Source organism: Fringilla coelebs (genome assembly GCF_963513975.1).
Source record: "Fringilla coelebs genome assembly, chromosome: 22".
NCBI lineage: Eukaryota > Metazoa > Chordata > Aves > Passeriformes > Fringillidae > Fringilla > Fringilla coelebs.
Window position 1 is genome coordinate 9422628 of NC_140048.1, and position 18065 is coordinate 9440692.

Consider the following 18065-nt stretch of genomic DNA (forward strand, 5'->3'; position numbering starts at 1 on the left):
AGAGCAGCACTCCCAGCTCCCAGGCTGAGCTCCACACTCACAAACCCCAGGGGGCTGCATCCCAGACAGAGGTGGCATTAACTGCAACATCCCAGGCATTTGAAGTTTCCTGCTTACCTCACAACACAGGTATTATATCTAATTATTACCATTTAGAACCTTGCCTCCATCTCAGCGAGTCAAATGCAAACACTGAATGTAATTACTCACTAAACTAATAATGTAAGACCTGATTGACAGGATGGAAGAAAAAAAAAATCAGTTCAAAGCAGTTTTAACTTGAGTATGAGCTCAGCTGAATGAAGACAACCAATTTCAGAGCCATTCTTTACTACAAACGAGACACCTCCAAACACACAAGTCCCACCCAGAGCCAGCAGCAGCACCAAGCCCCCAGAACACAGAGTGGCTGTCACAGCAGCAGCCTTGGCAGCATTAATGATGAACTTCAGGCACCCCTGCCTATGTTTAATTTAATACAAAACCAAATGCAGTCAAAACATCTGGTGCATTATTGATGGTTACCATGATAAATGAGATTTGACATTTCACAGGAACTCATTAGATATTCTACTTACACCCCACATTTAAAGTGTTTCTGATTTTACATCTCTTTGGAAAACACACACTGTGTGGATATTGAACTGGTATTTTTGACCCCACTGTTTTAAAGGAATCGACTTGCACAGCTAATTACTAACACAGAATTTAGGCAGCACAGAGCACATTATTGTTTTACCCTCTGCTAACCCAAATGCTCCTGAAATCCAAGAGAATTTTTGTGCTGTCCCATCAGAAGGGCAGAGCTGACAAGAGGGATACAGGATGGTGCCAGTGCTGCCCAGGGATCCTGAAGTGACCCCCCAGGAGCCCCCCCAGGCTCCCCTGCTGCCTTTTCCATGTCTGAGTGAGATAATGCAGGAACAAACGCACTGCAGGCCAAGCAAGAACTGCCTCCCTTTAATTTCTCACATCTCAACTCGAGAGCTGCACAAAAACTTATTAAAATTAATGCAAACTATCATAACTCTGTCTTTTTATTACTGGTAATATTCCTTCTAAAATATTAGTCTCCTTGGCTGAACCAGCATGTCTTTTTGAAAATTGTCTTTGAAGATCAGAAACTCCTTAGCATAAAAAGTGAAACATGCAATCATGTTAATTTGACAAGGTAAAAGGGGGAGAAAAAAAATCACTTCAGCTTAGTATTTCTGAAACTCAGGCTATTCTTTCATTAAAAAAAAAAAAAGCATTTTTCTTTCCTGGTTCCCATTTCAATAACAGAAGTGAGGATGTAACAAAGGCTTTTGGCACTCCAAGTGTTTTAAAAACAAAACAAGTAAGTTTCAAACTTGGCAAGCGGCCAAAGCAAACATCTCCCATCTCACACGAAATTACTAAGTTTGAATGAATTGCCGAAGCTCAAACAACCCTGGCAATCCAGTGAGTGCTCATCTCTCCTTGTTTGCATAATCAGCACCACAGCTATATATATGTATATGTATATATATGTATATACATACACACACGTAAGGAAGAGGCAAGAGCCTCAGCACATGTGCTGTATAAACAAGAAATTCCAGCTGGAATTTCTCTCTTCCTTCCGAAGTTAAAGTGAGCTGTGTGCCTGGCCAAACACCCCATTATCCAGTTATTTTATCAAAAACAAACACAGAGCATCCCCACATTCCCAGTTTTCTATCAAAAACCCCACAACCCAAGAACTTCATGAGCTGGCAGAAGCATCACAGCTTCCCAACACCCAAGTGCAGCTTCTGGTAACACTTTGTGCATGTCAATGTTATATTCTCCAATCATTTGTTCCTCTGCTTTGCAGCAGGAAAGGCTCAGAACAGCCCATTCCTCCCTGCTCCCATGGACCACAGCGTTCCTGTGAGTAATCCATGTTCCCATTCCTGTTCCCAAACATTCATGGACACCTCTGCAGTCAGTAATGATTGCAGAGCTGCAGAACAGCACGTTCAGAGCTGATCAGCACCCTGAGAGTCACACACTCCTCAGAGCCATCCTGGGGGACAAGCTGAATGCCAGCACTCAGGGCTGACAGGGATGCTGCCAAATCATCCCACTGCTCTGAGGTTATAATTGCAGAGGTATTCCCTGGGAAACCAGGGGTTCTACCTCTCCACACAGGTTCTCCTGAGCACAGAATCCCAGTTTCACAGGCACACCAATCCAGCCACACGAGGGTAAACACACAGAGGCACTCTGGGGCAGCTGTGACTGCTCCTGCCCAGTGCTGCTTCAACCACCCAACACCCAGCCCCGACTAAACACCATTTCCAGGAGTGCAGAGTAACCTCCTTTTCATAATTGCTCACTCCATTTTTAAAAGCATGTTCCTCTCCCTTACAGTTACAGAATGATTTCAAAAGCATGAACCCATTAGACATTTGCCTCAGTCTGCCCTCAACAATAGCCTGGAGAGATAAAACTCTCATTTGTTTCCACAGAGGCCCTATTGATTCTGCTGTCACAGAATATGACTGTTCTCTCCTCACGCTGCTTTTCAGAACAGAGCATTCTGCCGTGGAGCTGCACTTTTACTGCCTTGCCTGTCTCCCAGAGCAGCTCTGGAGCAGTGGTTTCTCCCCTCTCCATCCCAGCAGAGCTTTCAGCAGGCCAGGCACAGATAAATCTACCTCACACACCCCAGCACACAGGAGACAATGCAAAGAAGCAGCCAGACTGCGGGGAACACCCAAACCCCCTGCCCTGAGTGCTCCCCACTGCTCCAGCAGGAACATCCAGGAGTCTGGAGCCAGGTGGAGAGGAACCACCTGTCTTACAGGAATCACCCACAGCATCACAGCAGTGCTCATGGCTCTTCAGAAAAACAAGGTCAGAAGGCTTATTTCTGGCAGTGCTGTAAATGTGAGAGGCTCCAGGCTGATCCTGGGCTGTCACTGCAAAGCTGCCACATTTTATTAGGACCGGGGAATATCGACTGCGTTCCCTCCCTGGAATGTCAATGATGCGATCCTGCAAGGCAAGTCAGGCACAATTTCCATTTCCAGCACAGAAAAAAGCAAGGCAATGCAATGTACAGAAACTGAAAAAAGAAAAAATTTAGCTTGCTGATATTTGGGTCAGTATGGACCAGTCCTGCAACATCTGCCACCGACTTAATTTCCACCAGAGTAAGGACTAAATAAAGACATCAGAATTTAGCACACCGAGTATTTTACAGTAGGACCTAGAAGCATTTTCAGTGATCCTGATCCAACTCCAGCTTTAATGCTGCAGCCACCTTTAGCTCACTGAGATGATTCTATTAACGGTGGGGAAATTCCAGCTTCTCTGGGAGCAGGGAAAGCTCCTCCAGTGAATCTGTGTCAGAAACACAAGTTAGCTTATGGATGCTGAGATGTTTGGGGATGGACTAAGCTAAGCCCAAGGGCCACAGGGAGCTGCTCAGCCTCAGAGGCACCAGTGACACGATGAGAACTGTCCCTGACTGTAACCCTGCCAGGCAGCTCCTTGTCCAGCTGAACTCAGAGTTTCCACTCCTAGCAGAATATTCCAACAGCCTTACAAATCTCCTCTTAACCTCCCCACTTCCCTAATCCCTGGCAGTACAGGAACTTTTCCCTAGCATCCTGAGCAGTTTCAGGGGGATATAACTCACATTGAGAGCTAATATACAGTTCAAACAAGCATCAGATTCTTGCATGATTTTCATACCAGCCCTGTAATCCCTGGGTTCCTCACATCTGTCTTTCATTTGGGATATAATCACACATTTATTTTCCATTTTACAGTTTAATTTCATATACTGTTTACTTGATCTGGGGTCTGATCTTGCTGCAGCCAAGGGACATCATGCTCCTCCTTACCCATTCAAACGTAGAGCTCACAAAGTCCTGCAGCTCTCCTGCTCACCAAGAGATCCCTGTATTTATGGAAGAGAATTGCTCATACATTCTTCCCCCTAAACTAAAAACATAAACTCTTAACTCTTTTCACTAAAATCTAGTGGGGAAAACTACAGAAACTTGACCAGTTCATCTATAAACACTTAAAAACAACTGCAAAAGCTTTAAGTGTACTGGGAGGTGAGGGGGCAGAAAGAGGTATCAATATTTAATCCACTGCTAAAAGTGTAGCATCAAAGCTGCATCAGGGTGGCATAACATTGCAGCTGGTTCCATTTTCATGTTTTTACATTAAGAAACCAGCTTTTCCTTTTGCATTATGTATTAAATAGTACATATTTTAGAATCTCAGAAAATCATCTCTAAGCCTTGCTAAGCCTTTATAATTGAAAAAATTGCATTTAGCATTTTACTAGCTAGACATGCACGAAATACTAAATTCAAGGGCAGAGCTCATGCTAATTTCTCTACAGTCTCCTGTGATCTGTGGACCTTCTCAAACTCACCACATCTGCAAAACAGAGCCATCAATGTAGTTCACATCCTAACTTAAAGCACACTTGCATTCTTCATGTTTGAGCACGGGAAGTTCAGGCTTTCTATCCACACGGATTCCTTCCCTGAGGAAATTGCCACCATGTGGTGACTGGCCTGTACACTGGATACTGCCCTGAATATCCTGCCTGGCTGGAGGAGCTGCGTTTGAAAACACAGAGATGCACTTCGCACAGGCCTGGCCACAAAAATCTGGGATTGCAGGTTGCTGCAGGCAGCAGTTGGGTTTTCCCAGTTCCAAGGAGCAGCCTGGGATGGTCAGTGCTGTGTGACTTTGCAGGCAAACCCAGACCCCGGGCACAGCCCCTGAGCAGCCCCTAACACCAGGAAGGCACACGTGGGCAGTGCCAGCACAGAGCAGCCTCACCCCGGGCACAGGCAGTGAAATTGGACATATTGTTAACAGAACGCATTTTTGGCAACCAAAGAGCAATTACCACCAGAATCCTCAATCATCTCGAGCCTCCCCACACTGGAGAGCTGGGTGCCAGGCTGGGCAGAGCCAGGGCTGGTGTGGAGCCGGGACTGCAGCTCTGGCACAGCCCTGCCAAGGGGCACCAGCCCAGCCTGCTCCTACCCCCAGCCACACAGACCCAAACAACTGCAAGGCAGCTTCTTGGGCAAAAGGGGAGGGGAAAATATCTTTTTGACACCACATCCAGAGCAGAACATGGAACACATTCCTGCAGCACCACTGAAGGCACTGGAAAGTGGGTTTACTCTACCCATGGCCACTCTGCACAGAAATTCAGCCCACAGACCTTCCATCCCTCAGTAACAGCTCACGTTTCCCCAGCAGAATCACACAATGCAAGTTTGCCCTGTTTGTTTTAACTTGCTGGGTGTAAAACACACCAAGCGCAGCCTGGAGCTGCCCAGGCTGCCTGGCATCCATTATTAAAGGCAGCAGATGTTTATTGCCATTTATTCCCACTGTGCCTGCATTGTGGCTGCAGCACACAGGCACCGTTCATGGCCCGGGGAGGCCAGGCACCCCCTGCTCCGGAGGGACCCCAGCCCCACAAAGGGACCCTTTCAGGCAGCCACAACTCGCTAATGGGTTTTGATAACAGCACAGACACCCGCTGTATTCTTCATGCTGCCCGACCTATTTCACAGCTCATTCTAAACAGGTCTGGATGCATAAAATCATCCTAAGCACTGCATTTAAAGACATTATCTCCCTAAGCACAGGATCCCTCCAACACCTCTCCTGTATTGATTAAATGACCAACACAGCAAGGATTTACAAGTCCACTATAATAGGAACCATCTCCTCCAGCATCTGCTCATCAGTTCTTTGTGCTCCTTTATCTCCTCCACGCTTTAAGTGGTTTTCCATTTTTTAATAAAATACATTTCTGGTCACACCATTAGGAGTATCACCAGAATGTAAGAGCGCAGAAAACACTGAAAACAATATTCTTCCACTCAATATTTCTGAGCAAGCAAACATCACATTAAAAGAATAATAATACAAAAGACAATCACTCTGAAATACGGCCTGGTTTTGTCAGCTAGCGTAGATTTTAAAAGTCAGATGCTTGCATTTTACTTGTCTTCCATTACTGGCAAATTAAAGCTATGAACAAATGCTGCGTAGGCAACAAATAATTCTACTAACACACCAACAATCACTTTAATCTCTTCCACTTAACAACTCATGAACCTTTTATGAACATAATCTTCTAGAAGGTAGCTGGTAATACAAGATAATCCCAGTACAAGTTTAATTAAAAATACAAACTACATATAGCTCCATGCTTACCAACTCTTTCAGGCTGAAGGAGCAGGAGTGGCTATTACTAATAGCTCCGTTAATCTGGCAAGCTGAAGTGCACAGGAACATGCTAGAGAAGCATTCAACAGACCATTTCCCCCTGAGAAAGAGCCCTCACAAATTCTAACTTGCCTTAGCACAGCATTTAAACCCCCCTGTTTCAAACAGCTGAATTAAAGCTTGCTTGCAGAGTTATGGATCCTGCTTTTATAAAGAAAATCCAGTACGAGATTATTTATTGTTCCAGGCTACAATGGAATTAATCGGAAACTAAAAATAAAAAAGCCATTTTCCTTTAGGAAACATAGAATTTGAGTCACTTGGCTGTCAGATGGAAGTCAACATAGATTTCATTTGACTGCCAAGAACCTTATTTGACTGGACATAAAAGACATTTGCTATTTTTAAACATACCTCATGTAATCATTTAACCAGAGCCCTGTAATTCAGACCGGGGAGCTCTTTCCACATTCAAAAGCTGATCAGAGCACGGGTCTTTACAGTTCTGTTTAAGAGCTGGCTTCTTTCCAATAAATACAGTTTGCACTCCCAAGCTCCCCTAATAATCATCTGCACAGCTCTTTCCCCTTCTCCTAAATCCAGGCAGAAATGTTTCCAGCTGCCTGGGAGCCTCCAGAAAGCTTTTTCTGCTTCCTCTGACCACAGTCACTGCCTCAAACGTGTGGCAAGCAGCAACCAGTCCAGGCAGGCCAACACTGGCCACTGCAGGGCCAGTCAGGGCTCACGGGTGTGTCCAGCTCCTCCCTGCTCTGGCAATAATGAAATCCAAAATCTCACTCCAACAATCAAAGTGCCACGAACACAGAAGTGGCACCTACCTGTGGCCCAAAGCTGAATCACTCGCCCACCTCAACCTCCAGCTGTGTAACTCTGAGCTTTACAGTTGCTCAGTCACAGAAGGAATTCTCTTTAACACAGATGAGCAAATACATCTCTGATGAACTCTCCTGACACACACAGAATGAAGTGATGTGTAGGTGAGCTGTCACATTCTTTTTGAGAAGCACATTCCCCAAACCCTTCCGTTTTCCACTTTTTTTTTTTTCATTTTCCTTTTGGATGGGGCTCGCTCTGTTTCACACCAAGAAAATAGTAAGAAATCCCATGCTGCAGAAAAAAAGTGCACAAGCAAGCAAAATTAAACCTTGTGATCTAACACAGATTCCTTTAAACATGTTTCAGCTCTGACACTTCACTGAGAACTAAAGGCATAGCAAATATTTTTGCCTCCTACAAGAGAGAATCAAATTTTAGACACAGCTGAAGGAGTTACCACTACAGAGAAATGTGGGTTTCCTCAAGCTCGGGAGCATCAAAAAGCCAGACTACACAAAGGTGTGTCCTCTCAGGAACACACTCCACTACCGGCAGCTGCCAAATGCAATTCCCGTGGATCCCCAGCTCCTGCAGGGATCTGGGAGGGTGCTGGGGCTCAGGACTTCCACACATGCAAGGCAAGCCCTTGAGATGCTGCACTCTGACAGCACTGAGCAGCTCCCTCCTCTGAAATGATCTGATGTGTTTCCCTCCCCAGGGCTACCCCCAAAAGTCAGACTCCAGTGCCCTCCTCATCTCAGCTTCTCACTAAGGTGAAAGCTCCCAATTCAGGCAGGCTCGGTCCCCAGAGCACTCCAGGTTTGTTTTGATACCAGTGGCTTAAAAAACAAACCAAAACACCTAAAAATTGTGCTGTGCTATAGAGACAACACTGGCAGCCCTCGCTGACAGCCAATTTATCTGCAGTCCAAATCCAGAGCTAATCAAGTCACCAGAGCAGGCACATCAGGCACGTGGCACGCTCCAGCTCCTCCTGACAAACACTTAACATCTGCAGCCTTCTGAAGCAGCAGAAACATCTCCCCACAGCTGCAGGAGTCAGAGCCTGCCATGGATGGCTGGCCCCTGAAGCCCTATTTCTGCAAGTAGGAACTGATGACCTGAGAACCGGGAACATCAAGGAACTAAGCAGGCAGCAATCTCCCAGGGATGCTTAAGGATGCTACAAATAGGTTCTGCCCACATAAAAATCCACTCCTCTCAAAACTGGAAGTATTTTTTGAGGCATTTGTCTGAGCACTGAAGACAAGGGCTTTCCTGCTGCCAAGAGGTACTTTTAAGGTACCTTTTAAGTCTGGTGTCTTTCTGTATCAACATAATGTGGAAAATGAACACAGTGCACCTGAAAAAAACCCAACTAGAAGGGAAAAAAATTAATCACATTCAAGAAATGAGGCAAACTCATGCACATGCCTAAGTACACTCACAGGAGAAGGAAACCCTCCTGCTCCAGCCATGCTCTCTGATAATTGTTTGAGTTTTATTTTAGATTTTAAGGACTATGGTTTTACTTGTGACATCGGCTCACTACAGCCACCGTCTCCTCTCTAATCACAGCCCAGACAGAAAGGCCACAGCAGCTCAAAACACATCCAGGCACACAGAGAATAGACCTGGTTGGGCTTCAAACAGAAACTTTAGATCACAGAGGGATCAGTGTTTCCTGCACTGCAAGTATTAATCTCTTCTGCCTCATTTTCCTCCCCGGAGCCTGCCCCTCCTCTCCCCAGGGAAGGGAGAACACAGATTTGATTCTTCATACACCCACTGGACCACAGACTGATTGAAAAAAACCTTATTTAAATGAGGTGCAAATTATGTTCCTACTGAACTGGATGCTACAGAACATATTTTTATTAAAAGCAAACATGTGCATAGGAAATATCCCCCTGGCTTTTCCTCAGCCTCCAGTGGGGTGACTCCACCTCCTTCCATCCTGGAAGGCTCATTCAACATTCAGAACTTCACCTTTGTGCACCTGAAAGTGAAATCCCAACCCCTGCAGTTTCAGAAGGCAGAGAGAAGGTTCCTCGGGGAGTATTTCCAGTGCTGACTGGGAAGGGCTCTCTGCAGGAGCCCCTCAGGAACAGGAGGGACACCAAGGGCAGGACTCAGCACCAGGAATACCCAGAGCCGTCCTGCCTCATCCTTCTGCTCCACTGAATGCACAAATACCTAATCCAAGGGCAAGATTATTCCTACAAAGCTTATTTTAAAGGCAAACTTGATCCAGGACAATACATAAAAGAGTTCTGAAAACCACAGAAAACAGCAAACCAGAAATCTGTTCTAAAACTTTTAAGGAAAAGAAAAATTAATATAGCTCAAATTTGGCATCTAACAGAAGAGGCATTTAAAAAACAATAAAAATAATTTCCATTCAATACCAAGGAATTAGATATTCTCTACAGCTGCTGGTACGGCAAAATCCTAAACTACTTTGCCACGGAAAAGTAATACCAAATAGACACATAGACACAAAATAACAAATGCAAAGATACAACATACAATTGCCATCAGAGTTAGGCCTTTAAGGAAAAGAAGAGCAAATACCTTAAACTCAAAGGTACGGTGAGAACGTGGTGATCTGCAGGGACGTGGAGCAGAGCTCAGTGATGCTTTGATGTAAATATACCATTATATGCACATATTTATATATTTATGGGTTTTCTCATTAACTACCTGGTTTACAATCAGTGCAAAAAGGAAACATGGTGTTTAAATTAAACACATTTCGAGATTAGCAGAGTACACAGACACAGGGAATTGGCACTTTCTCATTGCCCAACAGCTATAAAGCTCCCTGATAACAAAGTACCCTCACACCCCTCCTGTAAGCACAAGAACACAACTGCAAGGAGTTACTTGGCTCAAGGTCATGCAATGAGTTTGGCCACTTTATTATAAAGTGCCTGGAGCACAACCCAGATACTGTGGTACCAACATCTACGTTCTTGTCAGGAATTAACAACCTGGAATCTCCCCAGTCTCACTTGTTGCCCGCTTGTACCCTGACCCGTTATCATCTCCAGGAATGAAAGATATTACCCAAGTGTAATATGCTGGGGATCTAACACAGGACACATGTTCAGGTTCAAACAATGTCTTGAACCAGGGATTCTCCAGGAATCCCTCCCAGCCCCTCTCCAGGAACAGCCCAGATGTTCACCAGAACAGGACAGCAAGGAAAGCGTGAAGGGAACTTCTGGGGACTCCAAGACTTGACTAAACATACACAAAAGTAATTACATTCCACATCTTGCCAACTCGTACTTTGGGACAAAAGCCGTGGAAGGAGTTATTTGCTGACTAATTAGCGCAGGGAAGAGCCCGTTAATTGAGGCAGGGCTGCAGAGAGCAGTGAGCACCCAGAGAAGCCAGCGCTGCTCACGCTCCAAAGAGAAGCACTTACACAATAAAACCTAACAATGAAGGACTGAGGCTATTCAGCATGAAGACAAGCAGGAAATAAGAATCAAATGACTTTTTCCAGCCAGAAGAATGAGCAGATATGCTGTTTACAGGCTGTTTAACAAAGCCAGCCCTGGAAGGTGAGCTGTCACAGGGACCGAGACTCAGGGAAAAAGAAACATCCTCAAACACTCACATTAATCACCAAAAAGCAGAACAGGGAGAATCTGAAAGTCTACAGTGGGGAAATGGGCAGTATTATGAAAAACACCTAAGCAGAGGTACAAATAAACATGTTACAAGTCACATACATTTCTAGTGACCGGCAAAAGGACATGTGGGATACAGGAATGTGTCACTGATAAATCCAGAACCTCCCTATGAATTAGCACAATTCAAAAACAACCTTCAGATTACCAGACTGTGTGCACCACTGCCTTTTCACCTACTGCCCTCCAATTGCTCAGAACTCTGATCAAGCATTCCAACAGCAGCCAGGACTGTCCAGCAGAGCAGAAGAGAACCTGGATTCTTACCGGTTTCCCTGACCAACCACAGACAGGAGGGGCACATCAAGGGGCTAAGCCAGTTATTTCCTGGGAGTTACTAGCTGGGTATTTGACACACAGCAATCTTTAAGTGTACAGGTAAATAGGTTTGTTGAATCATGGAGTAAAGGTTCTCATCTGAAGGGTTCACGTTGGAAGGCAAGTAACATAATTCAGTGGTTTAAGGAGCAGTCAGAGCCAGGTCTATTAAGTTTCATGAAAATGAATGACCTTAGAGACATAAATTAGATTTCCTGCATCTCACTCCCAGTTTGTAGAAATGAGGATTAAGTGTTTAAGTCTCCTGCACCGACCTCATTAGAAGATCTTTAATGGAGACACTGCATTCCCTGTTAGCCAGGCTGCACCCCTGGCACAGCAGTACCAGGCACCAAAGGACACACAGCCATTGGTAAATTGTGTTTCCTTCACTTAAAGCAGGGAGCAACTGCTCTGATGAGCCCGTGCTCTTCTTCATTCAAAGCCCCTCTGAAGGTCCCAATTGTCTGACACCACTGCTTTTTACTGGGTACTTCTCAGGGAAATACAGCCCTTAAAGCACCAGAATTCCATGATCTACAGCACTTTCTTCTTTCATATTCATGACACTTTTCATGTAAACATATTCCAGTCCCCTGTGGACGCTGGCATCAGCAGACTACTGCCATATATGCACTTGTTTAAGAAGATTCATAATCCTTAAACACATATATTTAATAGCTTTGATATTTAGCACAAAGCTGCTGATCCCCTAACACCCTATAATGCATAGTTAATTACTAACTGAATTTGCCATTTTCTTTAGACCAGGGAATAAACTGGTTGCCAAAACAGTAAGCTTTGACAGAAACCATCATATTCTGGTTTAATTCTCTATTTCACCACACCAAAACACTCAAGTCTAGATCATCCTGCTTTACTTTGCAATGCAACCACGTAATTACTGCAGGTGCTCAGGTTTAGAACATACCAGCTCCCACCAGACCACTGTGACCTCAGCAGCAGCAGAGAAAAGGCCTCTCTGGCTTAGTTTTTGTTAAAATTTTAAAGACATGAGCTAAAATGAGAGCATGTGTCAGTTTGTGCAATACATGGGTGGTTATGGAACAGGCAGTGCTCAAAGGCTGCTGAGCCAAGCTCTGAGTGCAGGGCTGAGATCCCAGGAGTCAGAGCCACTCGGAGTGAAGTGTCCAGAGCCATTTCCTAAGGCACAGACACAGAACGGCTGCTGGAAGTCACCTGTCCTTCAGGGGAGGAGAACTGGCACCTTCCCCGTGCTGCCATGGCAGTGAACACCTGCTGCATGGTGGGGAAAATGCTTCAAACACACACACACAGATTCACATCAAACCAAACAAAAGCTGGGCTTTCTAAAAGTTTAAACAGTGACTTCTCACCGGTAAGAAATTTGCTCCTTACTGGTTTTATTCATTTTTAGTACACGACAAGAATGCTTCCCCTGTGTATTTTACCAACACTTGTAGGAGATGCCTGCTCCCAGACCAGCTGACACTACAGTGCTTTCAAAGAGCTCCAAAAAAAAAGAAGGAAAATCTGCAGGAAGATGGGCCCAGTGCCCAATAATTTGTCTGCTTCCACCCCAAACCAGTTGGCCACATGAAAAGGACCAACATAAAGGAGACACTGCTCATCACCCAGACAGAAATATTTATTAGCACTGGATGACACAACTTCCTTTCTCTTTCTTTATCCCCTTTCCTCAGAGAAAACAAACTTCCCTAATTCACCTCAGTTCCCCCTTCCCCCCTCCCCAATTCCCTCCTTCTCTTATTTCATGCCAGTAACTTGTAGTGCATAATGAGTTTCCAACCAGCCTGCCACGACAGTCATCTCAGCAATAACCAACATTCCTGAAAGTTTTGTGCAAGCCAGCAGATGGATAGGAAAAAACTCTCTAATTAATTACATCCCCAGTAAGGCATGGCCAGACAGAAAGCAGCATTTGGGGCTTTGCTTGGCAGCCAGGAGCCGCAGGCACAGCCATGTTATTGCCCACTCAACTGTTAGGAAGGACAGAGGAAAAAAAGAGGATTTCACTGGCAACAGGGATGGAAAGAGAAAACTTCAGGACTTATCAGCTCCTGTCTCCTCGGCAGAAACACTAAAACAGAACCTTCATCAGTCCTGCTGATCAGGAAAATAAATCTACACTCCAGCCCTCACTGCCTGTACTAGAAAAGATCACGGAACACCCATCATCATAAAAGAGAAATCCTGTTACATATCTGAAACAGGCCAAAATTGACTCTCAGTCAGGGATTAATAATACCACGGTAACTTTTTTTTATTACAGACAAGTAGATTAAATACATAGATTAACTAAGACCTCAAAATTAACGAGCACTCATTTTCTTCCACTTATCCTGAATCTTATAATGTGAACTGGCCTCTCATTTGTGTTCTGTAGGAAGAACAAAAGACAACCTGCACAGTCAGAGAATAGCCCATTTTTCACTAACTCAATCATCAACACTTACTTTTTCATCTATGGAATTTATGCAATACCCAAAGTGATCCACATTTTCAGAACTGCACTTCTAACATAATTAAGATGCCAAATGCAAATAGAACCTTTTCTGTCTGGAATCCAGAGAAACACCAGCACCTCCGACACAGTGCACTCCAAACACAGGTTTCTAAGAATTCCAAAGGAAAAAAAAACCCAAACACAAAACGGTGACCATTCCCCCCGCTGGGCACAGAGGGAAAAGCGATGTTTGCATCCTCGCTAGTTTCACTTTTCTCTAGGTCAGTGTACAATTCGGGGGGCTCAGTGAAATAACAAACATTTGCATTAAAAAACAAACCCGAAGCCAAGCACACAACACCTATTGAGGCAGGCACAGCCAGGCCAATATTTCGATCTGCTTGTGCTTTTCAGTCCCTTCCAGGCAGCCCTTGCCCCGCGGGCTGAAGGCACAAGGAGCCAGTGCAGCATTCATATCTTGTTTGCTCCTTTGTTCCCCCATCAGCCTCTCTGAAAGGAGCACTTGGGCACAGCCACCAACATTAGCAAAGCCTGTGCAAAACGCTGTTGGCAAAGCCACAGCCAGAGCACAAAGCTGCCTTGTGGATCCTGCTCCCCACACCTCTATCAATCCAAGGAGGGCAGGGGTTTTCTCCCAGCAGCTTGCTGGAAAAGCCATTCCCAAGAGCAGCTGATCACACTCATCTCCCTCAGTGCCAGCCTCACACACCTCCCCACGTCCCTGCTCCAACCAACCAACTCCTCAGCAGGAGCCTGCGAACTTCATTTCAGGCAGCTTTAAAAAGAAGCACATCGAATAAACAGGTTTCCAATCAATAGGGGGTTTGTTCTGTTATGGTTCAAAGATAGGTTTCACTTAAAAATATGCTGCATTTTCAACCTATTGATTTCAATTTAAGCTCTGAGCTAAAATCAGAGAGTATGCATCCCTTTAAGTGAAGTGGGATGATTTGTTTAGACTTCATGCAACTGAGACAACTGCAACATATAGTAAAACCAGAGTGAAAAATAGCTGAACATTAAAAATAGTTAGTCTAGCCAGGATGCCACTTAAAAAAAAACCCCAAATACCAGTTCATTAGAAACTTAGAATCGGTTGTTTTGAGTTTGCTTGGGTTTTTTAATGGTTAACTCCAACCCCAGCCACCCCTTTTTAATTTATGTCCTTGCTCCCTCGTCTCATTTCAGGATCACATAATAACTAATTGTTTTCCAATTGTCATTATTTTCCCGACTAGAAATTAAGCACAATCCGGGCACTGTTCACACACCAAGAGCAGAGTGTAACCTGGCACTGAGGCTCACAGGGTCCCTCACAGAGCTCGAATGAAGTCAGAGCCCCTCGGGCAATGCCGGCTGTGAACAGCCCTGCTGGGAGGACCCGGCACCTTCTGCAGGGCCATTACCCCTCCACTAACACACCCTGAATTCCGTGTGCCCGGCACACCTGGGACCCCTCCTGTCCCAAAAGTGAAAGAAGTTCTTTATGGGTGAATCAGCCACCCAGCGTGGCTTCCACAGAAAGATGCATTTTGGAGCTGTGAGAATAAATTGACAGATTGAGGGTTATTTTAAAAAGTCAGTTATTAAACCACAACATCAAAATGCCCTTTTTCTCACCTACGTTGCAACCGGTGTTAACAACTACAGGATCACAGGATCTCCTGAGCTGGAAGGGAGGATCAGAGTCCAGCTCTCAGCCCTGCCCAGACACCCCAAAATCCCACCTGGGCATCCCTTAGAGCTCCTGGAGCTCCAGCAGCTTCGGGGCCGTGCCCATTCCTTGGGCAGTGCCCGGCACCCTCTGGGGGAAGAACCTTTCCCTGAAATCCAACCTGACCCTCCCCTGGCACAGCTTTGTAAGTTCACAGCTTCAAAAATCACACACACACATCTCCTCAAACCCATGAATGCTGTCACTCACTCGCTTTGCTGTGGCAGCCCTGAATCTGCACCCACAGCTCCACAGGAGGGACTCTGCAGGCAAACAACCCCAACCAGGGTAAAACAAACCCCCGGATGCACAGAAATCACTGCCTGCTGAGCCACAGGAATGACTGGAGAGGGCAGGGCTGTCTCTCCTGCTCCCACTCACCTTTTCTGCCCAGGAAATGCTCCCCGTTTTGCACAAGAGCATCAGGAGTTTGTCCAGGGGCAGAGTTACCCATCCCAGTCCCTGCAGAGTGCAAATACACAGGGCACAGGAACCCCAGAGGCACAGAGAGGCAGCACAAGCCTTCCCTGCACCTCTCTGACCTCACAGCATTCATGCAGACAATAGCCACAGTCTCTGGCCACACCAAAGCTGGGAGTGGGAGAAAAATACCCAAAAAGTGTCCTCAACCCAGAGGCAACCACCACATTTCATTCAGGTGAGGAAAATGAAGTCATTTACCCCAATTACACACTGAAGTCAGCTAAAGAGTCAAACCAAAACTCGGAGACCTCATGATTAAACTATGACAGTCACTGTTTCCTGTTTTCCAAAGGATCCAGCACACTGGCAACTTTTGCTCAACAACCACATTATTTTGCACTCCCTTCTGCACACCTCTGCTAGCCTCACCAGCTAGCCAGCTGAGCTTTTACCAGACCTCACCAGCCTAACCACCCCAAATCTCAAGGCTTTGTGCAGCAGTTGCTCCTTTCCATCCCCAGCCCTGCAAGGAGGAAGGGGCTGCACTCAGTGACCCCGGGGGTGCACCCCAGCTCCAGACACCCCACAATTCCACAACTGCTCTGGGCCTTTCCCCAGACACTGCTGGCAAAACAAAAGCCCGAAACAATCACCAGGAAGGGAAACCGTGTACACCGGAGTCAAGCTCTGCACTTCCTCTTGCTTTTGTCATCCTGAGGCTTTTCTGTGACATGCCCTCCCCTGGCAGCAGTTTCCCCCGCACACGGAGCGAGCCCGCAGGCAGCAGGGGCTGTGAGGAGCGGCTGTGCCCGCTGCCAGGCGGGGGGTGTCCGGGGAAGGAGGAGAGGAAGGAGAGGAAGGAGAGGAAGGAGAGGAAGGAGAGGAAGGAGAGGAAGGAGAGGAAGGAGAGGAAGGAGAGGAAGGAGAGGAAGGAGAGGAAGGAGAGGAAGGAGAGGAAGGAGAGGAAGGAGAGGAAGGAGAGGAAGGAGAGGAAGGAGAGGAAGGAGAGGAAGGAGAGGAAGGAGAGGAAGGAGAGGAAAGTTCAATGGAGTGCACTGCACTTCCCAGCCTCACCTCGCGTGCTCCCGCTCCATCCGCCCCGCTCAGCACAGCGCACACGCGGGGTCCGATTTCCCCTTTTCCTCCTCCCGGGCACCAAGGCCGTCCTGGGGAAGCAGGGAAGGGGCAGAAACGCTGCCGGGGCTCTGCTCCGTGCCCCCGCTCCGGGAAAAAGGCGCCGTGCAGGCAGCGGAGTCCCGGCGGCGGCGGGCGCACAAGAACAATGAGCTCGCAGCCCGGGCATTGTGTGCAGCCGCCTCCTGCTCTGCCCTCCCCGCGCGGCCGCGAACACCCAAAACCGGCCCTGGGCACGCCAGGCACGGACAGCAACCCCCTCCGGCACCCCTGGGGCCAGCTCCAGCAGGAAAACCAGGAGGAGACGTCTTTAGCAGAAGTGCTTTTATTATCATAGAAACGGTTCCACGCCTCTTAACCACCATGGATTTCTCAGTTCTAAGGGAGCTGGGTATCAAAAGAAAAAAAAAAAAAAAAAAAAAAAAAAGAAAAGCCCAAAATGTTTGCCTGGCAATACCAGAACAACAAAAAATATGTTTTACGTTGCACATAATTCAAAAATTTAACATGCGCCTTTCACGACCAAGAACTACTTCTTTTGACACAGTGTTCATTTTTATCTGGTTAAACCCCACATTTTAGTACCTGAATTGTCACTTCAGATCTGTTCCGAGAAAGCATTTTTACTGAATTCTAACAGGGGGAACTACCGCGTGAGGCTCCTCAATTCAGCTGCACGGGTGCACACGCGAAACAACACCTTTGATTTCAATAATTGGCCAATGTAAGCCAGGAGTAAACAGCCATCAGACAGCAGCCTGCTGACTGCATAAAAACCCTCTGAGCTCCTCATCTCCAAGAACGCTGCTGCTTCGAGGAAAAACTCAGCATAAGAACTCAGCAAACCAAAATAACTGCAAGCAGCCTGTAAAAATAAATCTAAGGGCAGAGACACCTCAACAATGAATCATATTGTTTTCTTCCCAGCAATTTCTTGAGCAGTCAGTTTCAGCAATGAAACCTCCAATGTTGTCTACCTCCTACTACTTTCCTGATTCTGGGCATCTTCTTTTCACGCTTTGGAAAGAGAAATGGGAACAAAACAAAACAAACGAAAGAGGGAAAAAAAAAAAAAGAAAGAGAAAACCCCACCCCTTCCTATGCTACCGAAAATGTTATGATTAAATCAATTTGCATAAAATCTTCATTTCAGGATTCCATACCTACACACATGAAAGCAAGCGTGCCTTTTAAACAGCTAAGCCGTTCACCCGTGTGCGCGCATTTAAATCATACA

The 18065-nt window shown here is 46.1% G+C and overlaps 1 protein-coding gene across 3 annotated transcripts in view; it reads right to left on the reverse strand.

Moving 5' to 3' along the window:
* The window catches only part of RERE (arginine-glutamic acid dipeptide repeats), a 163139-nt gene that overhangs the window by 144665 nt on the left and 409 nt on the right, over nt 1-18065 (reverse strand). The window lies entirely within an intron of this gene.